The following is a 21,184-nucleotide window of genomic DNA, read 5'->3' as shown; positions in this document are numbered from 1 at the left end:
TAATTCGTTTTTCTTGTTTCCTCTCTGATTCATTTATTTCTACCATTCTATCTTCTATTTCACTAATCCTATCTTCTGCCTCCGTTATTCTGCTATTTGTTGCCTCCAGAGTGTTTCTGATCTCATTTATTGCATTATTCATTATATTTTGACTCTTTTTTATTTCTTCTAGGTCCTTGTTAAGCCTTTCTTGCATCTTCTCAATCCTTGTCTCTAGGCTATTTTTCTGTGATTCCATTTTGATTTCAAGATTTTGGATCATTTTCACTATCAATATTCGGAATTCCTTCTCAGGTAGATTCCCTACTTCTTCCTCTTTTGTTTGGTTTGGTGGGCAACTCTCCTGTTCCTTTACCTGTTGAGTATTCCTCTGTCTCTTCATCTTGGTTATATTGCTGCGTTTGGGGTGGCCTTTTTATATTCTGGTAATTTGTGGAGTTCTCTTTATTATGGAGCTTCCTCACTGTGGGTGGGGTTGTATCAGTGGCTTGTCAAGGTTTCCTGGTTAGGGAGGCTTGTGTTGGAGTTCTGGTGGGTGGAGCTGGGTTTCTTCTCTCTGGAGTGCAGTGGAGTGACCAGTAATGGGTTATGAGACATCAAAGGTTTTGGGATAATTTTGAGCTGCCTGTATATTGAAGCTCAGGGGAGTATTCCTGTGTTGCTGGAGAATTTGCATGGTATGTCTTGTTTTGGAACTTGTTGGCCCTTGGGTGGAGCTTGGTTTTGGTGTAGGTATGAAGGCATTTGATGAGCTCCTATTGCTTAATGTTCCCTGAATTCAAGAGTTCTCTAATGTTTTCAGGCTTTGGATTTAAGCCTCCTGCTTCTGGTTTTCAGTTTTATTTTTACAGTAGCCTCTAGACTTCTCCATCTATACAGCACTGATGATAAAACATCTAGGTTAAAGATGAAAAGTTTCTCCACATTGAGGGACACTCAGAGAGGTTCACTGAGTTACAAGGAGAAGAGAAGATGGAGGGGGTAGTTAGAGGTAACTGGAATGAGATGCGGTGAGATCAAAAGAGGAGAGAGCAAGCTAGCCAGTAGTCACTTCCTTATGTGCGCTCTATAGTTTGGACCGCTCAGAGGTGTTTACGGAGTTATACGGGGAAGAGGAGAGGGAGGAAGTAGACAGAGGTGACCAGGAGGATAAGAGAGAGGAATGAGAAGGAGAGAGACAAATCCTGCCAGTAACCAGTTCCTTAGGTGTTCTCCACTGTCTGGAACACACAGAGATTCACAGAGTTGGACAAAGAAGAGATAGGGGAGAAAAGAGACAGAGGCCACCTGGTGGAGAAAAAGGAGGGTCCAAAGGAGGAGAGAGTGGTCAAGCCAGTAATCTCGCTCTCAGGTAAACTTGGGTAGTGAAGTTTGGGTTTTTAAATGTACAAAATTGACAACAAAAACCTAAGAGCAAAGATTAAAAATCTAGAGTAGAGGTTGAATTTTCAAAAATACAGTATTAAAGAAAAGAAGCAGAAGGAAAAAGGAAGAAAGAAAAAAAAACAAGAATTATTTTAAAAAAACAACAACAACAACAAAAAACAAACAAAAAACCACCAACAATCATCCAAAGACTATATATGGTGTTTGCCTTAAAAAAAAAAAAAAGTCTTTTTTTAATAGTAATAGTAGGTTATAGAAATAAAAATTAGAGGAGAAATAGAAGACTTAACAATTTAAAAAAAGTTAGAAAAAAAAGAAAAAACAAAACAAAACAAAACAAAAAAAAGGAATGATTTTTAAAATAGTAAAAATATTTCTAGCCCTTCTCTGATGTTGTTGGCCGTGTGGGATCACTTCCAAGGTGGTTCCCTCTGTTTAACTTCTTCTGTTTGCTGGTTTTTTAGGCTCACTAGTTCAGTCGCGCTGTGGGGAGGGGGGATGCTGCAAACAAATAGCACCGTCATGTGCACACAGTGTCTCAGCCCCGCTTGACCTGCCCCTTCTCGCAGCGCACAAAGCGCTCCGGCTCTACGATGCTCAGCCGGGAACCGTCTGGGGCTGGCCCTAGGCTGCATGCACTTCCCCGGTCCAAGCTGCTGAGGTTCGGCGCTCAGGCAGCCCTCAGAGGCACAGATGCGGCTGGGACTGCGCTTTTTGCCCTTCCCAGGTCTGAGTATCTCAGGAGTTTGGCAAGCGTGTTTGCCATGGCTTGTCACCTTTTCTGCTGCTGCTGCTCAGCTTTCTGGGTGGACCACTGGCGCCCCCCGTGAGGCAGATTGTGACTGTCCAGCACCCCCAGAAGTCTTAGCAAAGGAGCCTGCTTGCAGTTAGGTAAGTAAAGTCTCTCCAGGTCTGCAATTGCCCCTTTCCAGTCCTTAAGGCTCTGGCTGCCTGCCCCCGGCAGGGGATGGTCTGCAGCTGGCTTTTTCCATTCCGTCCTTTGTTCTGTGCGCGGTCCTGGCGGGGTCTTATGTTCGAGCCTTTCGCGTGGTAGCTATCCCACAGTCTGGTTTGCTAGCCCAAGTTAGATCGCTCTGGTTGCGCATGGGGCGTTCCTGCCCGATTCTTGCAAAGCTCTGCAGCCCGCGCCTCCCGCGCGTCCCTGCCCTGCCCCCACTTCCCAATGGTGGATGCAGGCGTCTGTGCTGCTTTTCCACTGGGGGAGTTACTGTTGGGCTTGTAATCTCTTGGTTTTAATTATTTACCTATTTTTCCTTCCTGTTATGTTGCCCTCTGTGTTTCCAAGGCTCGCCACAGACTCGGCAGGGAGAGTGTTTCCTGGTGTTTGGAAAGCTCTCTTCTTAAAATTTCCTTTCCGGGATGGGCTTCCCTTCCCGGGACGGAGCTCCCTCCCCACCTCCTTTGTCTCCTTTTTCCTCTTTTTTATTTTTTCCTACCTGTTTTTGAAGACAATGGTCTGCTTTTCTGGTTGCCTGATGTCCTCTGCCAGCCTACAGAAGTTGTTTTGTGGAGTTTGCTCAGCGTTGAAATGTTCTTTTGAGGAATTTGTGAGGGAGAAAGTGGTCTTCCCGTCCTAGTCCTCCGCCATCTTTTCAGCAGTCTCGAGGATACCCACTTTTACTGTTTATTTAAAATTATACTAAAGTTTTCAACTAGTTAACCAAACACAAGAAAAAAATAAAGGGAATAACACTGGAAACAACCTATCCAGAAAATATTTGACTAGAGATTATATGATATGCATGTTGAAAATCCAAAATAATCTACAAATAAATTATAAAATTATTAAAAGATATTTTTAGAGTTGCCAAAATGCATTGAATCCTAATTGAAAAACAATACACCTTTTATAAATGACATTTAAAATAGTATGAAAAATAATCACAAATTGAGATTAATTTAAAAATATGTAAGAACTTTATAAAAATATGATGTATCTTATATTGTAAAACATGAAGTAGATCTAAGTAAACATGATCATGTGGCATGCTATGGTTTGGAGACCTGAGGCTTCAAACACCACTCTCTGCACATTGATCTACAATTCTACTGTATTTCTACACTAAACTCAGACAAGAATAATTCTAAAGGTTGTTTTAAAAGGTAGAGATAAAGAATATCTTAAACACTCTGCAAGATTAAGAGTAACTTTTTAAGAGTTGCTCAACTTGATATCAAAGCCTATTAGTTAAGGGTAGTTCTGATTATAAAACACCTAGAAGCATACAGAAAGTCTAGAAACAGAACTATAGATATACTGATGTCTACTTTATGAATATTCTGGCACCACAGAGCAGTGTTAAAATGAGTAAATTTTTCAATAAGCATTTCTGGGGTAAATATATGCCAATAAGTCAAAATATAAAATTAGCTTATAGTCATGCCCCCATCAAAATTTAGTTTGAAATAAGTTGTAAAGTAATTAACCTCCACTTAAAATAAATAAATTTATATTTTTAAAAAATCAATGTAAACAGAGAAAATAAAACCCCAAATTGAAAATAGAGGGAGTAGAGTGTAAAATAGAATACTGCATGAAATTTGTGATAACTTCGCACATAAAACATGAATATCTTTATTATTTTGGAGGTAAGAAGTGGATCTGAAATAAGACATTAGAAGCCCTTCACTGTGTAGAGAAACAGTTTGTTAAACATTGATTCATTAATTCATTAAACATAAGGAAATGTGTGCCCCTAAAGACATCGCAAACTGAATGAAAAGACACACCACAATCTAGGAGAAAATATTCATGATACACACATCAAAGGACTTTTATTTAGAATGCATAATGAAATACATTTTTCATAATAAAATATTAATAACCTAATAGAAAAATATTTTAAAATAAACCTGAATAGGCCCTTCACAAAGAATTAAGACAAGTCAAATGACTAATAACTAAATTATAGGAATTCAGCCACATTAGTAAAGTGGAATTGAATTCATCACCAAGATGAAGTACCCCTACTTACCCACCAACTTGAAAATATTAAAATGTCTGCTATGAGAGTATTAAACGTTATCAAAAATAGACAATAATTAGAACCCACATATAATATAGTTGGAATTTAAACTAATCCATCCATTTTGGAAAATCGTTTCATGGCATCTGGCAAAAGATCAGAAACAAGCGCCCTTTGATCCAGAACATTCAGAGATAGGGCACACCTCACACAGTGAGTGCTCACGTTCAGTGAGCACATACTTGTGTAAGAATGTTCATGCAGCATTTACGTTAAAGACAAAAAAGGTGAAATAACCAGAAGTGAAACTGCTGGCTCACATGGTAGTTCTGTTTTTACCGTGTGTGTGTGTGTGTGTGTGTGTGTGTGTGTGTGTGTGTGTAAAACTCCATACTGCTTTCCATACAGTATGCAGTTGGTTATACCAAGTTACATTCTCTCCCACAATGCACAGCGTTTCCCTTTACTCTAATTCTTTCCAACAATTGTTATATGCAGACTTTGTAGAGGAAAGGAGGAAGGGGGATTTAGGAGTATAAAGTCTACAAAATGCTCTGCATAAAACGGATAAGCTACAGGAAGCCGCTGCCCAGCGCCGTGAGTTATGCCTGTTATCCTTTGCTGCGCTGTGCTCAGTCACTTCAGTTGCGTCCAGCTTTGCAACCCCATGGACTCCAGCCCACCAGGCTCCTCTGCCCATGGGACTGGGTTGCCGTGCCCTCCTCCAGGGGATATTCCCCACCCAGGAATCAAACCCATATCTCTGGCATCACCTGCTTGCAGGCAGGTTCTTTACCCACTGAGCCACTAAGGTTTAACAGTGTCTACTCTAAAAACATAATGAATCACTATGTTGTGTATATAAAATTATTATAACTCTGTAACTAAATAATACTTCAAAAGAGAAGAGGAAATAGCCAAACTCCATGTGTAGTAGTAGTATGAATAAACATATTATCATATCAATATATTTATTTTGTAGAACATTCTTCAGCACCAAAAAGGGAACTACTGTTACAGTCAATCACTTAAAAATTCTTTTGAAACAAAATGCTGAGCCAAATAAGCCAGACATAAGGGAATATACTCTAAAATTTTAATAATACAAATTTCAAAAGCGATAAAGTTAAGTTTTAACTCTCGTAACCTATTCTCTGTTTAGAAGAAAAATCTTTGAACACTGCAATGGAGTCTGTTCCTAGAGGCATCAAGAGGCACAGTGACTAAAAACATGCTCACAGAGATGCTGCAAAGAGCTGATGAGTCTTTAATTTCCTGGAGAAAGTAACATACAGGATGATTATACAAAATTACTTGTCTACCTATCACATTCCATAATTTGAGAAAAAGAGAAAGGAAAGGAAGAGAGAAAAAAGAAAGAAAGAAGACATGGAACAGAAATCATTTGCAAATTCTGAGGATTTCAGAATATGGACAGCCTTCTGCTGCGCTGTGCTTAGCCGCTCAGTCTTACCCGACTCTGAGACCCCGTGGACTGTAGCCCACCAGGCTCCTCTGTCCTTGGGGATTTTCCAGGCAAGAATACTGGAGTGGGCTGTCATGCCCTCCTTGAGGGGATCTTCCCTACCCAGGGAAAGAATCCAGGTCTCCCGCATTGCAGGCAGATTCTCTACCATCTGAGGCACCAGGGAAGCCCTGGACACTGTTAGACTGTCATTATTTTGCCTATAACATTCTGAAAGTGAGACATAAACATATATTTTTCTTTTAAACTGAAGGTGACATTTTAAAATCACAGTGCAGTTTAAAAATCACATTATATTCATATGGTACATAATTTTCTCAAGAGATTGTATCCCATTGTGTCTCAGTCACTAAAGAATCAACTTGCACTTCGGGAGACGTGAGTTCCATTGCTGGCTTGGGAAGATCCCCTGGAGGAGGGCATGGCAACCCACTCCCGTATCCTTGCCTGGAGATTCCCCGTGGACAGAGAAGGGGTCACAAAGAGTAGGACACTGGGATAAGCACACATTGGAAGAAAAATGTAATAACCTTCAACACACTGTATAAAGCACATTTAAGAAACTGCTTTCCTCTATCTCTCTTCTCACTCAAAATTACATTGGGTGAGAAAACATTTTGGTATTGACTAATTTTCTGATGGTCTCCTTCACATCATTATTTCTAAGGCTGTAGATAAGGGGATTTAGCATGGGGATCACTATTGTGTAAAGCACAGTGGCTACTTTGATGAAGAGCCATGAGCTTCTGGAGTTGGGTACACAGTAGAGAAGAAGGATGACCCCATGGAAAATGGTGATGGCGGTCAGGTGGGAGGCACAGGTGGAGAAGGCTTTTCGGAGTCCACCAGCTGAAGGCATCTTGATGATTGTGACAATTATGAAAATATAGGAGGCGAGGATAATCAGGAGGCTACACACCTCACTGAGAGTAGAAATGATAAAACGTGTCATCTGACTGAAGTGAGAGTCAGAGCAAGAGGCAGAGACGATGGCAGAGTACTCACAGCCAAAGTGATGTATGACGTTAGAACCACAGAAGGACAGCTCCAAAAGAGAACAGGTGATTGTCAAGGAACACGATCCACCCCACGTGTAGGTTCCAGCGACTAGGAGGCTGCAGAGCTTAGGAGACAGCAACTGTGTAGAGCAGGGGGTTACAAACAGCTACAAACCGGTCATAGGCCATCACTGCTAACATGAACATCTCCGTAATCGCAAGTGTGCAACCAAAGAAGAATTGCATCATGCAAACCACGTAGGAGATAGTCCTTCTGTCCACAACCAAGATCTCTAAGAGTTTAGGTGTGGTTATAGAAGAGTAACAAAAATCAAGAAAGGAGAGATGGCTGAGAAAGAAGTACATGGGGGTGTGGAGCTTGGGGTTGATTCTGATGATCACAATCATACCCAGGTTCCCCACCACAGAGACGGTGCAGACGGTGAAGAAAGCCAGGAATAGGGGCACCTGGAGCTGCGGGTATTCTGAGAAGCCCAAGAGGACGAAGGTGATTCCCGCACTCTGATTTCTCTCATCCATCACTACGGCTTCTGCCAGAGAAAGCCAGAGAGCTCACCCTAAGCAACCAGACATGACAGAAACAGAGGGTATTTTCCTCCCAGCCTGGACAGGGGACTGGTTTGCAGTGGTGACGTCTGGGATTTCCCAGGAATGCGAATAAGGCGCAGTTGGAGCCCAAATATACCGTGTGTCTACAGGTGTGGAGAGTGCAAGTCAGCTTCTGAGGTAGGGGCAAGGAGAGGATGGACTGGGAAGGACTGGGTGTCAGGGTGACTCAGAAAATGTCCTTGTTTGAATTTTCTCAACCTTCTCAGCTGTCGCCCTTTTCTCCACATGGATAATTCCTTTCTTTAGCTTCGTTTAATTGAACTTGTTGATTGCACTTGCAAATTCTTCTGTTTGTTCAGGCCATTCTAACTGCTCAAGATGTCCTCTGTTTTTCTCTCACTTTTCCTTAGTGCTCCCCGATCAGAGAGAGGCTTACCAGGTAGTGCGGTGGTAAAGAATCCTCCTGATGGTGCAGGAGATGCAAGGGACATGAGTTCAATCCCTGGGTCAGGAATATCCCCAGGGGAAAGAATTGGCACCCCACTCCAGTATCCTTGCTGGTGAAAACTGGTGGACGGAGGAGCCTGGCGGGCGACAGTCCATGGAGTCGCAAGTCACACAACTGAGAGATTCAGCACCCACCTCATCAGAGAAGCCTCAGGTTTACCTTCCCTTAATGATTTCACCAACTGGCCAAACCCTGGTGAAAGGTCATATATTGTATCTCCTAGAGAATATGAATGATGTCTTGTTAACAATCTACACTCTTTAATCAAGTCAGCTTGCCTTCAAATTTAACCTCAGTCACTTATTAATATGTTTCCGACAAGTTAAGCTCTCTGAAACCTTACCTTTAGAATATAATTCTATTTTAAGAATTTCTTTTTACTATACAATTATGTATAAAATATAACAGTGAATTAAAATGTTTAAGACGTTAATTTCACATGTGATAATTGCCCCCCACTAAATTTAGTGTAGAATTCTGGAGTGGGTAGCCATTCCCTTCTCCAGGGGATCTTCCCAACCCAGGGACTGAACCCAGGTCTCCCACATTACAGGTAGATTCTTTACCAGCTGAGTCACAAGGGAAGACCAGAAACACTGGAGTTCGTAGCCTATCCCTTCTCCAGCAGATCTTCCCCACCCAGGAATCGAACTGGGGTCCCATGCATTGCAGGCAGATTCTTTCCCAGCTGAGCTATCAGGGAAGTCCAACTTTAATTATTTTCTAAAATATTTAAGACTTTAATTTCACATGTAATAAATGGCCCCCACCAAATTTAGTTTCTTCTCTTGTATTTCTAATGCTGTTTTTCATGTTTACTTTGAATTTGAAATATATAACCTCAAAATATTCTACAATGTAGCACCACCTATAATTTTATGAAGTCTGAAATGGTGCAAATAGTGACTAAGAAGAAGAAAAACTGCATACACAGAGGAAATCTTTTCTTAATTATTTTCTAATGTTTCCTTCTTAGCTGCACATTTCCATTAATGTCTCAAGCCATCAAGGCACAAGCTTTGTTTTGTCCATTTTTCCCTGTCCTTGTCTGTATCTCTATGATTTCCTTTCCATCCAAGGTGGAGGCTGTGAAAAATGTAATTAGGACAAAATGAACATATTCTTCAAAATACACTCCCATCTTTATTGCTACCTACCACACACCTATTCAGCAGCTGTCTTTTTATTTAGCCTAACTACAACCATCCTTCAAGACTACTTTTCATTCAGTCTTAGTTTAAAATCATGCTCAAATGCTTACCCATATTCAAAATCATCTCCATACAGATTACCTGCAATCTGAACTCTTCTGTCTGGATTTCTGTGATCTCTAAAAGAACTAAACTACCAGTGCAGCAGACATAAGAGACACGGGTTCTCCTCCTGCGTTGGGAAAATCCCCTGGAGGAGTGTACGGCAACCCACTCTGGTGTTCCTGCTTGGAGAATCCCATGGACAGAGGAGCCTGGCGGGCTACAGTCCATAGGGTTGTTTATGAAGAGTCAGAAAGGACTGAAGCGACTTAGCACGCACAGTATCACTGCATTATCTAGACTGCTTGATAGCTACTTCTTTCGTTTCACTCACTGCAGCAATTTTGATTTTGGTGCACAAAATACACACATTTTGGTATATAAAAGCATTATTACCTCTTAATATCAAATCCCAGGCAACATATTTCAGACTGCTTTGGGGTTTAATTCAGAATTCAAGTTTGCTGTACTGCTCCAACTTGCTTTCACCTGCATGATTTTAAACTCAAAAAATTTAATGCAAAATCTGGCATATTTCTCTACAGTTTTATAGATTTATTTTTAATATTTCCTTAATTTTTTAAATTGAAAATAAATGCTACTACTTGAATATCCACCAAGGACATCATTCAGCTATATAAGCAAAGTTCAAAAATAAGTTCAATATCTTGTATTCTTCCCCTTAAATGAATTAAATGAATACCGTTTCATTGCTAGTAGGGTTGCATAGGTGTTTCTCTGCCAAAAATATTGTTAATTTCAAAGTTTCCCACATCAGAATTAAAGTAAATCACTTAATTTAAACAACTCACCAGAAGCCATGTAGTCTTTATAGATTGATTTACTGAAGACTTCTTTAAATAAGAATCTTGAAAAGTATTTAACAAAAATACTTACATTTATTAAAACTGTTGTAGCTTGTAATAAGAGTATTGTAACCTCTTCCAAAGTGTATTTCAGTAAAGTCATCAAGAAAATTACATTTTTTTCTCATTAAAAAATAGAGACACTCCCAAGGGTAAGCTGTATGCTTGTAAACTAAACTTAGGGATCATGCTGTATATTTATGTCTACCTGAGTGACTTTGGGGATTCACACCCCAGACAATTTTGATTGGTGTGTTTTCCATGAGCTACAAACAAGGCAATTTAAAGAAAATCCCATACTCCTCATTTAGAGTATAATTCATTTTACATCATTAAATTATATAAGAAGCTTGAGCATGTTTATCTTCTTATCTTAGGAAAATAACACTAGCAATCAACCTGTTTATATTTATATTTATCATGGAAGATGTGAATTCCAAAATTCAGAAAAAGAAAATCACAATTACTGTTCAATAGACCAAGCATAGTGTTGTTTCTGTGTTATGTTTATTTCAGTCTTTCCTCTAAGTTTTGTTATTTGGACATCTACATTTTTGTAAAAATCACATTCAATATCACGCTGAATAGAAATATGATATTATGGCATTTGCAGTTATTATTATATCTCAATGTTTCTACTTTATTAAAACCTGTTGAATATACATTTTTTGATAATGCAATTGATAAAAACCTATCAATTATGTGGTATATGAATGGTCTATTTCATCATAATAAACTGCTGCAGATTCAGTGGCTTGAAAAACACTCATTTATTAATTCACAAGTTTTGTTAGGGACCAAACGACGGTCTCTAGGACCTGAGTCATGTTTACCAGAAAGAGACAGGATATGCGCTCATCCTGCCTGGCCAATCATGTAACGCCAGCTACTCCTGTAACTGAGACAAAGAACTGCCTGTATATAAGCCGCCATACTCCTTTGTTCGCGGCTCTTGTCGGATTCCCTTGTGTGGGATGAGACTTGAGCCCTAGTGCGCTAGAGATAAAGTCCCTTCTTGTTTTTGCATTACTGTGGTGGACTTGCTCTCTCAGTCGGTTCGGAGAAACGGGCTCGGAGCATAACATCTGGGGGCTCGTCCGGGATCTCCATCCCGCCGGGGAGGACAACTCTTCTGGTAGAAGGGAGTAACTTCATTAGGAGATAAGGGCACTGAGCACCGGTGCTAACGTTGCAGAAGCCCAGATTAAGTCCGAGGCCTAGTATCTTACTGGGGAGGCATCTGGCCGTAAAGTGCAGAGGCAAGTCAGCGTAAGGCCGGGGCCTAGTTTCGTGCTGGGGAGGCAGCTGGCTCTGATACTGGATTAAGTCAGCGTAAGGCCGGGGCCTAGTTTCGTGCTGGGGAGGCAGCTGGCTCTGATACTGGATTAAGTCAGCGTAAGGCCGGGGCCTGGTTTCGTGCTGGGGAGGCAGCTGGCTCTGTGAACATCCTGCAGGTAAGATTGAGTGCATTGTCAGTGGCCACCTTGCGTTTGTTATCTGTTTGTCTATTTGTGGTGTCTGCGTTGCTCTTTGTGTGCTCTGTTGGCTCCCAGTGTACTTTTCTGTGATCATGGGACAAACAACTTCTACTTCTTTATCTCTTATGATTAATCACTTCTCTGATTTCAAGTCTAGAGCACAGAATCTATCATTGCTGGTAAAAAAAAAAAAAAAGCAAGTTAGTAACTTTTTGTTCTGCCTAGTGGCCTGCTTTTGATGTCACCTGGCCACAAGAAGGCACCTTCAGCCTGCCTACTATTCAAGCGGTCAGAGAGAAGGTGCTCACCCCCTACCCTTCAGGACACCCAGCCAGACCAAACTCCATACATTTTAGTCTGACAGGACCTGGTGCAAAACTCCCTGGCCTGGCTAAAACCTTTTGTTTTTCAGCCCCTCACTTCCCTTCCCTCTTCCCCTCCCTTGCTTCCACAGGTTCCACAGGTTTCATCGGGAGAAGCCAAAAAGAGAACCAAGCCTTCAGCTCCTCTCAGAAAAAGGGGCCCCACCTAGGGAACTCGGAGAAAGGCAAAAAATAAAGATAAAAAATGGGCAGCATAGCAGAAAAAGACCTGGAGGTTCCCTCCTCCACCATTCATGCGTTTCCGGTCTGGGCGGGGCCAGCCAGAGAGGGTAGAAAACGGACATATCAGTATTGGCCCTTCTCCACTAGTGATTTGTACAATTGGAAAACCCAGACTCCCTCCTTCTCTGAAAAACCACAGGGTCTTATTGATCTTTGAGAGTCTATCCTGTTTACTCACAATCCCACTTGAGATGATTGTCAGCAACTGTTACAGGTACTTTTTACTACAGAGGAGCACTAACGGATCCTGTCAAAAGCCCAGAAAAATGTGCCAGGGGTGGATGGGAGGCCCACAATGCAGCCTAACCTCATTGAGGAGGGGTTCCCCTTGGTGCGACCCAACTGGGACTTCAAACGCACTGAAGGTAAGGAGCGTCTCCGAGTGTACCATCAGACTCTCATGGCTGGCCTTAGAGGGGCCGCCAAAAAGCCAACTAATTTGGCCAAAATAAATCCAGTGAGACAACAGCCAAATGAAAGCCCAGCAGCCTTCCTAAAAAGGATAATAAAAGCTTTTAGACAGTATACCCCTATAGACCCACAGGCAGATGAGTCATGAGCGGCAGTTATGTTAGCATTTGTAAATCAAGCAGCCCCTGATATTAAAAGAAGTTACAAAAGATAGAGAGGTTAAATGAACAATCCTTGCAAGATCTAGTGAGGGCAGCCGAGAGAGTTTTTAATCATGGAGAGACCCCAGAAGAGAGAGAGGACTGCATTAAAAAAAAAAAAAAATTTTAGAGCTGAAGAAAACCGTAAAAATAAAAAAGAGGGGCCCAAGAACCCCAAGAACGAGACTCCCTCTCCAGACAGTCATATCCTCTACGCGGGTAAGGATAGCGACTAGGGGGGTCAGGGCTCGAAGCCCCTCCCCGAGTCCTGGGTAACTATAAATGTGGAGGGAAAACCAGTTGGCTTCGTGGTGGACACGGGAGCCCAATACTCCAAAAAGATGGACCCATGTCTAAAAAATGTAGCTAGGTGCAGGGAGCAACCGGGGCTAAACGATATGGATGGACTACAAAACGGCATGTGAACTTGGGGGCCCACCAGGTAACCCATTCTTTTCTGGTGATACCTGAGTGTCCAGCGCCCTTGTTGGGAAGAGATTTACTGTCTAAAGTAAATGCCCAAATTCATTTCGACCACGGACAAGTGTTGGTTTTAGATGGGATCGGGCATCCTCTTCAGGTCCTGTGTCTGGCATTAAAAGATGAATACAGACTCTACTTGCCAGAGGCCCCAGCGACAATAAGCCCCGAAGTACAACTATGGGTTCAAAAATACCCTCAGGCCTGGGCTGAAACTGCAGAAATGGGACTAGCCAAACAGAGGCCCCCTATCATTGTGGAACTGAAAGCCAGTGCTTCCCCGGTGAGGGTACAACGGTATCCCATGAGTCAGGAGGCTCGACAAAAAATTACTCCTCATATACAACGCCTCATAGACTCTGGGGTCCTGAAAAGGTGCCGGTCCCCATGGAACACTCCCCTGTTGCCTGTAAAAAAGCCTGGGGGAACTGATTTTAGACCGGTTCAAGATCTACGAGAAGTCAACAAACAGGTAAATGATATTCATCCTATGGTTCCTAACCCTTATACATTGCTAAGCAACTTGCCTCCAAACTACATTTGGTGCACTGTTTTAGATTTAAAAGATGCCTTTTTTAGTTTGTCTCTTGCCCCTGCAAACCAAGAGATCTTTGCTTTCCAATGGCAGGAAGACGGTTGTCAGACCCCTGTGCAGCTGACATGGACTCGCTTACCACAGGGTTTCAAAAACTCACCCACGTTATTTAATGAGGCCCTGGACGAAGACCTCCGAAAGGTTGAACACCCTACCATTGTTTTATTACAATATGTTGATGACCTTATGCTGGCGGCAGCTACAGAGAAAGAGTGCCAAGAGGCAACAGGTGACCTTCTCCAAACCTTGGGGACTTTAGGTTACCGGGCTAGTGCCAAAAAGGCCCAGATTGCCAAGTGAGAGGTTACATACCTCGGTTATAAGATAAAACAGGGCCAGAGGTGGCTAACACAGGCTATAAAAGAAACCATCCTCCAGATCCCTGAGCCGGCTAACCCTAGACAAGTGAGAAAATTTCTGGGAACGGTGGGATATTGCCACTTATGGATCTTGGGGTTTGCAGAAAAGACCAGGCCCCTATATGAGGGGACCAAAGAAAACAAGGACTGGAAATGGACTGAGCCAATGAAAGAGGCCTTCCAAGAGCTCGGGCGAGCCTTGCTAGAGGCTCCTGCCCTTGCCCTCCCTGATCCATCTAAGCCTTTCCAATTATTTGTAGATGAAAAGCGGGGGATAGGAAAAGGGGTACTAACACAGAGATGGGGACCATGGAAGCGACCTGTAGCTTACCTTTCCAAGAGACTGGACCCAGTGGCAGCCGGATGGCCACCTTGCCTCCATATCATCGCAGCCACCGCGCTCTTAGTCCACGATGCTGATAAACTGACTTATGGACAGAGACTCTTGGTCTACACTCCTCATGCCATAGAGAGAGTTTTAAAGCAACCCCCAGGTAAATGGATTTCTAATGCCCGCTTGACGCACTACCAGGCCTTGCTACTTGACACCCCACGGATTCATTTCCAAACTCCCTGCACTCTAAATCCGGCCACTCTTTTGCCCAATCCGGGGGAAATAGCCCCCTCCATGACTGTGATGAGATACTGGCCGGGGTAACAGCAATTGAAAGGACTTAACCGGTACTCCAGTGGATAACAGTGAGCTAAGATGGTTCACAGACGGCAGCAGTTATGTAAAAGATGGACAGAGACAGGCGGGAGCCACAGTAGTAGATGACTCTGGACGGACGATATGGGCAGAGGCCCTTCCCCCAGATACCTCAGCACAAAAGGCAGAGTTAATTGCCCTGATTCAAGCATTAGAGAGAGCCAAAGAAAAAAGAATAACTATTTTCACTGACAGTCGCTATGCTTTTGGCACGGTACACATCCAGGGCCTGATATATCAGGAAAGGGGGTTTTTGACAGCTAAAGGAAAAGAAATTAAAAACTTACCTAAAATCCGTAGACTTTTAGAGGCTGTACAGATGCCTCGGGCTGTGTCAATAGTACACGTACCTGGACATCAGAAGGGTGACAGCCCCACGGCACGAGGGAATCATGCCGCAGACCTGGCAGCTCAAAAAGTAGCTGATAAAGATTTCATCACCCCTGTGTTGGCGATCGGACTTCCACCTCCAGGTATGGGAACTTTGCCCCCAACCCCTGAGTATTCATCCACAGACTTTGCTTAGATCCAAAAACACACCAACCTTCAAAAAGATAAGATAGATGGCACCGAGACTCAGACGGCTACTTGATACTCCCTGCTCAGTTGGGACGGCAACTATGTGAGCATTTGCACTTGTCTACTCATCTGAGAAAAAAAAAAAAAGACTCTGATGCTCTTTCAAACTGCGCGCCTGCGATTTCCCCGGCACCAGACAACTGTAAAGAACATAGTGCATGCTTGTAAGGCGTGTCAACAGATGAGGCCAGGAAAAGGACAACATGCAGGACTGAGGTATCGGGAAAAAGGACCAGGGCAACACTGGGAAATAGATTTCACCGAGGTAAGGCCAGGCAAGTATGGTTACCGGTACTTGTTAGTGTTGGTGGATACCTTCTCAGGGTGGGTAGAAGCTTTTCCTACAAAAAAAAAAAAAAAACCCGCGATGATAGTGGCAAAAAATGATTTTAGAAGAAATAGTTCCCAGGTTTGGCCTGCCAGTGACCATCGGCTCTGATAATGGACCTGCCTTTATGAGTCAAATAGTTCAGAGCCTTGCCCTAGTCCTGGAGACTAAATGAAAGTTACATTGTGAATACAGTCCACAGAGCTCAGGACAAGTAAAAAGAATGAATCGGACTCTAAAAGAAACTTTAACTAAATTGGCTATAGAGACTGGCGGGGACTGGGTGACCCTCCTTCCCTTCGCCCTCTTCCGTGCGCGTAATACTCCTTATCAACTTAATCTGACCCCATTTGAGATTCTGTATGGGAGACCTCCCCCTGTATGTCCAATATTTAAAGGGAAAAAACTACTGCCTCCCACGTTGGGGAAACTCCAAGAGGCCTTGATGGCCTTAAGCAAGGTGCACTCTCGTGTCTGAAAACTGCTCCGGAAAATACATGTGGGTCAAAATAAGGGAACTATTCCCTCACATGACATTGGCCCAGGAGACTGGGTATGGGTCAAAAGGCACCAAACCAAGGCACTAGAACCCAAATGAAAGGGTCCTTATGTTGTTCTTCTTACCACCCCAACTGCCCTAAAGGTTGACGGTATCGGACCTTGGGAGCATTGCAACCATGTACGCCCCGCTGCTTCAGCAGAGCAAGAAGACGCTAAAAAAAAAAAATGGGAAGCATCTCTGCACCCGTCCAACCCCTTGAGGCTAAAGCTTCGAAGGCGCCAACAAGACCAGGACAACTCGGCTGGGCCCTCTTGTGGATGACCCAGTTACTCTGCTCCGGAGTTGCCAGCATGAACCTGCATCAACCCGTCAAAATCACCTGGAAGCTGCAAAATGGACTAACACGAGAGGTGCTAAACTCCACTACCGCAATACATCCACCAAACACATGGCGGCCAGACTTATACTTTGACCTTAAGCCGATGGTAAATGTGCCTTGGGCTAGGGGTTATCTCCGAGAACAAGGGTTCTGGGCATGCCCAGGTGCACCCAGGCATGACTGGAAGACCTGTGAGGGGGGCACAAGACTCTTATTGTAAAACTTGGGATTGTGTTACTTCTAATGATGGACCTCGGCGCTAGAAAGTAGGAAATCGAGATGTACCTAATTTTTCATTCGCCAAGCCCCTCCCTAGGGTCCTTGGAGATCCAACTTTTAGCTGTAAAAGTTGCAATTCTGCACAAGTCAGAATAAGGTTCAATCCAGAAAAAAGCAAAGAGGAGGGGATTAGATCTGCTCTTTCTGCAACAAGGGGGACTCTGTGCTGCCCTAGGAGAAGAGTGCTGTTTCTATGCAGATCATACAGGAATAGTTAGAGAATCTATGGCCAAGGTGAGAGAAGGACTAGCCCAACATAAACGAGAACGTGAGGCTCAACAGGGATGGTTTGAATCTTGGTTTCAACAATCCCCTTGGCTGACAACCTTAATCTCCACCTTGCTAGGACCCCTGCTAGTACTTTTACTAATGCTTACCTTTGGCCCATGCATTATCAATAGACTTGTAGCCTTTGTAAAGAAACGCATAAATACCGTACAGCTGTTTGTGCTTCGACAACAATATCAAACTGTGTCTCAGGACCGAGAGGAAGATTCCTCTATATGATCTAAGGACAGGGGGGAATGTTAGGGACCAAATGACGGTCTCTAGGACCTGAGTCATGTTTACCAGTAAGAGACAGGATATGCGCTCATCCTGCCTGGCCAATCATGTAACGCCAGCTACTCCTGTAACTGAGACAAAGAACTGCCTGTATATAAGCCGCCATACTCCTTTGTTCGCGGCTCTTGTCGGATTCCCTTGTGTGGGATGAGACTTGAGCCCTAGTGCGCTAGAGATAAAGTCCCTTCTTGTTTTTGCATTACTGTGGTGGACTTGCTCTCTCGGTCGGTTCGGAGATAAGGGCTCGGAGCATAACAATTTTGTACACCTGAAGTTAGGCACAATACACCTGGTCCCTCTATTCAAGTTATTGCAAGGCTGAAATCAAAGTGTCGACAAGTTTCTCATCTAGAACTTGGTTCCCTGCCAAGTTCATTCATGTTGTTGGAATAATGCAGTTCCTTGAGTTGTAGGAATAGGGTCTTGTTTCCTTGACATCTGTTTGGGGTTATTCACAGTTCCTAGAATCCGCTACTGGGTATCCACTTTGTTTTCTCCGCTCAAGTCACTCTCACACCACAAATCTCTCTTTCAACACCCTCTTATAATTCATGCATCTCTTTAAAGAGGGATTCAAGGATTTTTAACAAATCATCAGATTATATGAGACCCACCAATCAAGAGAGTCTTCTTTTGTTATGATCAACTGATTTTAAACTAGTTATAATTTAAAATTATTTGCCAGCAGCTCCCAGATTAATGTGTAATTGAATGGCTAGTTGAAGATATGTGTACACCAAATGGTGGGGAATCTTAAGGACTAGTTTAGAGTTCTACTAGTCACTCAAAAGGTCAACATTTTTGTACTCTCTCTATTAATACCTCATTCTATTTAAAATAGCACCTACTTGCTTGAATGTTTTACTTAAGAGAAGAAATTTGATGATCTGTGATTCCATCTTAAGAAGATAAAAAAGCAAACATAGTTTTTAATCACACAATAAATAGGAGGAAAAGATGAGAATGGTGATCAACAAAATAGAAAATGGACAGTGGAGTAGAAATAAGGTATTGAGCAAAACTAAAATTCTGATGTTTAAAATGATACATAAATCAATCATCTGTTAGATAAATTGATTACAAATAACAGATCATAACACAATTGCTACTCAAGAAAAAAAATGGGACTTCATTACAGATACTGTCAATGTAGAAAAAATAATTAGGGAGTATTCCATATCATTTTCTTCCAAAAAATGTAACTATCTAGTTGGTGTAGAAAAGTCATTTCAACCATACAAATAAACTTACCAAACATGAAATGCAAAATATGAATAGCCTCTATCTTCTTATGAAATTGAATTTTCAGTTAAAAATCTTCCTACAAGGAGAACCTCAGTCCCATACTGCTGCTGCTGCTGCTAAGTCACTTCAGTCGTGTCCGACTCTGTGTGACCTCGTAGACGGCAGCCCACCAGGCTCCCCCGTCCCTGGGATTCTCCAGGCAAGAACACTGGACTGGGTTGCCATTTCCTTCTCCAATGCATGAAAGTGAAAAGTGAAAGTGAAGCTGCTCTGTCGTGTCCGACTTATAGCGACCCCATGGATTGCAGCCTACCAGGCTCCTCCATCCATGGGATTTTCTAGGCAAGAGTACTGGAGTGGGATGCCATTGCCTTCTCCGCAGTCCCATACTATTAAATGGTAAATTCTGTCAAGCATTTAAGTAATAAATAGCACAAAAAAAGTGCATGGATATTTGAATAAACAGAGCAATAAGAGATATATGCAACACTTTTTCTTCATCCCATAAATATAGCTCATACTCAAACTGGAGGCATTGGGATTTGAATTCAGTCAGTCTGGCCCCAAAGTTTGTGCTCTTAGTTAAAAAGTTATGTCATTTGGTTGCAACTGGGCCATAAAGATTCTTAAAGGATAAGTTTATGATCATGGGTTTTATAGTCTCACAACTGGGAAGGTGTTGGTTGAAGGAAGGATTTGATTAGAATTTTGCTCCAGAAGGATGATTCAGACAAGAAGGGGAGGGGGAGCTAGAGGAAGAAATAAAACTGGAAATGTTATTTAAACTTGATAACATGATTGATGCTGTTACTATCTTGCCTATACCTTGTGTGAAACATGTACTTAGGATTGTGTTTATTTGTATGTGACAGCTCTCTAATTCCAAAACACCCATGTACATAAGAATATTCCAAGAGGCTTGTTTAAAATGAACATTCCTGGGTTTCTCTGCCAAATATCCATGAGTTCAACTGATTTCCCAGGTGCTTCTGACTGAGGTTCTAAGAAACCTCTATGATAGAAACCAAAGATTTCTGGATTGGCTTTTCAGCTACAAATATCTAGGACCCAGAGTTGTGCAAGGACAATGATCGAATTCTTTGGCCTGCTTCCTGACCTTCAGGAGCTCAGGATTTGGTTGAAGAGGCAAAGACAATTCAAACAGTAATGTACAAAATGATTAATTAGTTTAGAATGTGTGAACTCCATAGTTTAAAAACTGATAGCTGAGATGCGGGTTACTGGCAGCCATAAGTATACATACATATACATATACGTATACATATACATATACATATACATATACATATACATATACATATACATATACATATATATATCTAGTCCCCAGTAAAAAAAATGCATTTCTCAAGGAGGCAAAAATTGTAAATGAAGGTACAAAGTTTATTTTTAGAGACATAGCAAAACAAGTGGGAGAGCACACAGAGAAACTGTTTAGTTAAGATCGAAGCAAGGCAGAGAGGCACGCCAGGAAAGAAAGTGTGTGGCCATCTCTGACAGTGAGGAGGGGCCACCACCAATATTTCAGATCGTTTTCTGAGTTTGGGGTCATCTCTGGTGTTTCATGGGTTTCTCTGGTGGTTCAGAGGTAAAGAATCTATCTGTAGGCAGAGGACACATGTTCTATCCCTGTATCAGGAAGATCCCCTGGAGAAGGAAATGGCAATCCACTCCAGCATTCTTGCCTGGAGAATCCCATGATAGAGGAGCTTGGCAGGCTACTGTCCATGGGATTGCGAAACAGTCAGAGACGACTTAGTAACTAATCAACAACCATCAACACCAACACCAGACAAAGATGTTGTAAACAAACAAACAAAAAACATAGATCAAGATAACTAATGTACCTCATCATAGAAACACTGAATGAAATATTAGAAAATAAAATATCACAGTATATGATAGGAAAATAAACAATGACTCAGATGGAAAGAAAAAAAAAGATTACCTGTATAGCAGCAAACAAGATATACAAGAAAATTCCTTCAACCTGATAAACATCTACAAAAATACCTCTAGCTAATAATATGTCTAGTATAGAAACAGAAAATAGAAAAAAATCCTATATAAAGTAAAATAACTTGATTTTCTCCCAACTCTGTATATAACAGCCAGGAAAATAATGTCCTTAACCACTTTCAATTCACATCTTATTTTAGATTTTTGTTGAATAAGGAAGAAAATTATAATTACTGAAAAGTAGAAAGTAAAACTGTCTTTATTTGCCAGCTAGATTCTGTATACAGAAAGTCCTAAGGAATCTACAACGAAAATATGAGAAAGTAATAACAGGATGTCGTAGTGCTGCATAAATGAGTATATATAAAAACATCAAGTGCATCATTGTTTTCTAATGGTGAGCAGTAGAAATGACTATTTAAAAGTGTAATTCCCAA

General features: G+C 42.0%; 1 pseudogene; it reads right to left on the bottom strand.

Annotated features, from left to right (window-relative positions):
• Positions 1-6,454: 6,454 nt before the first annotated feature.
• On the bottom strand, positions 6,455-11,524 carry LOC138420355 (olfactory receptor 1165-like; annotated as a pseudogene).
• Between the last annotated feature and the right edge of the window lie 9,660 nt (positions 11,525-21,184).

The sequence above is a fragment of the Ovis canadensis genome, chromosome 15, assembly GCF_042477335.2.
Source record: "Ovis canadensis isolate MfBH-ARS-UI-01 breed Bighorn chromosome 15, ARS-UI_OviCan_v2, whole genome shotgun sequence".
In the NCBI taxonomy this organism is placed as follows: Eukaryota; Metazoa; Chordata; class Mammalia; order Artiodactyla; family Bovidae; genus Ovis; species Ovis canadensis.
Note: the sequence above shows the minus strand (reverse complement) of the source record. Positions and strands in the feature narration are given on the sequence as shown.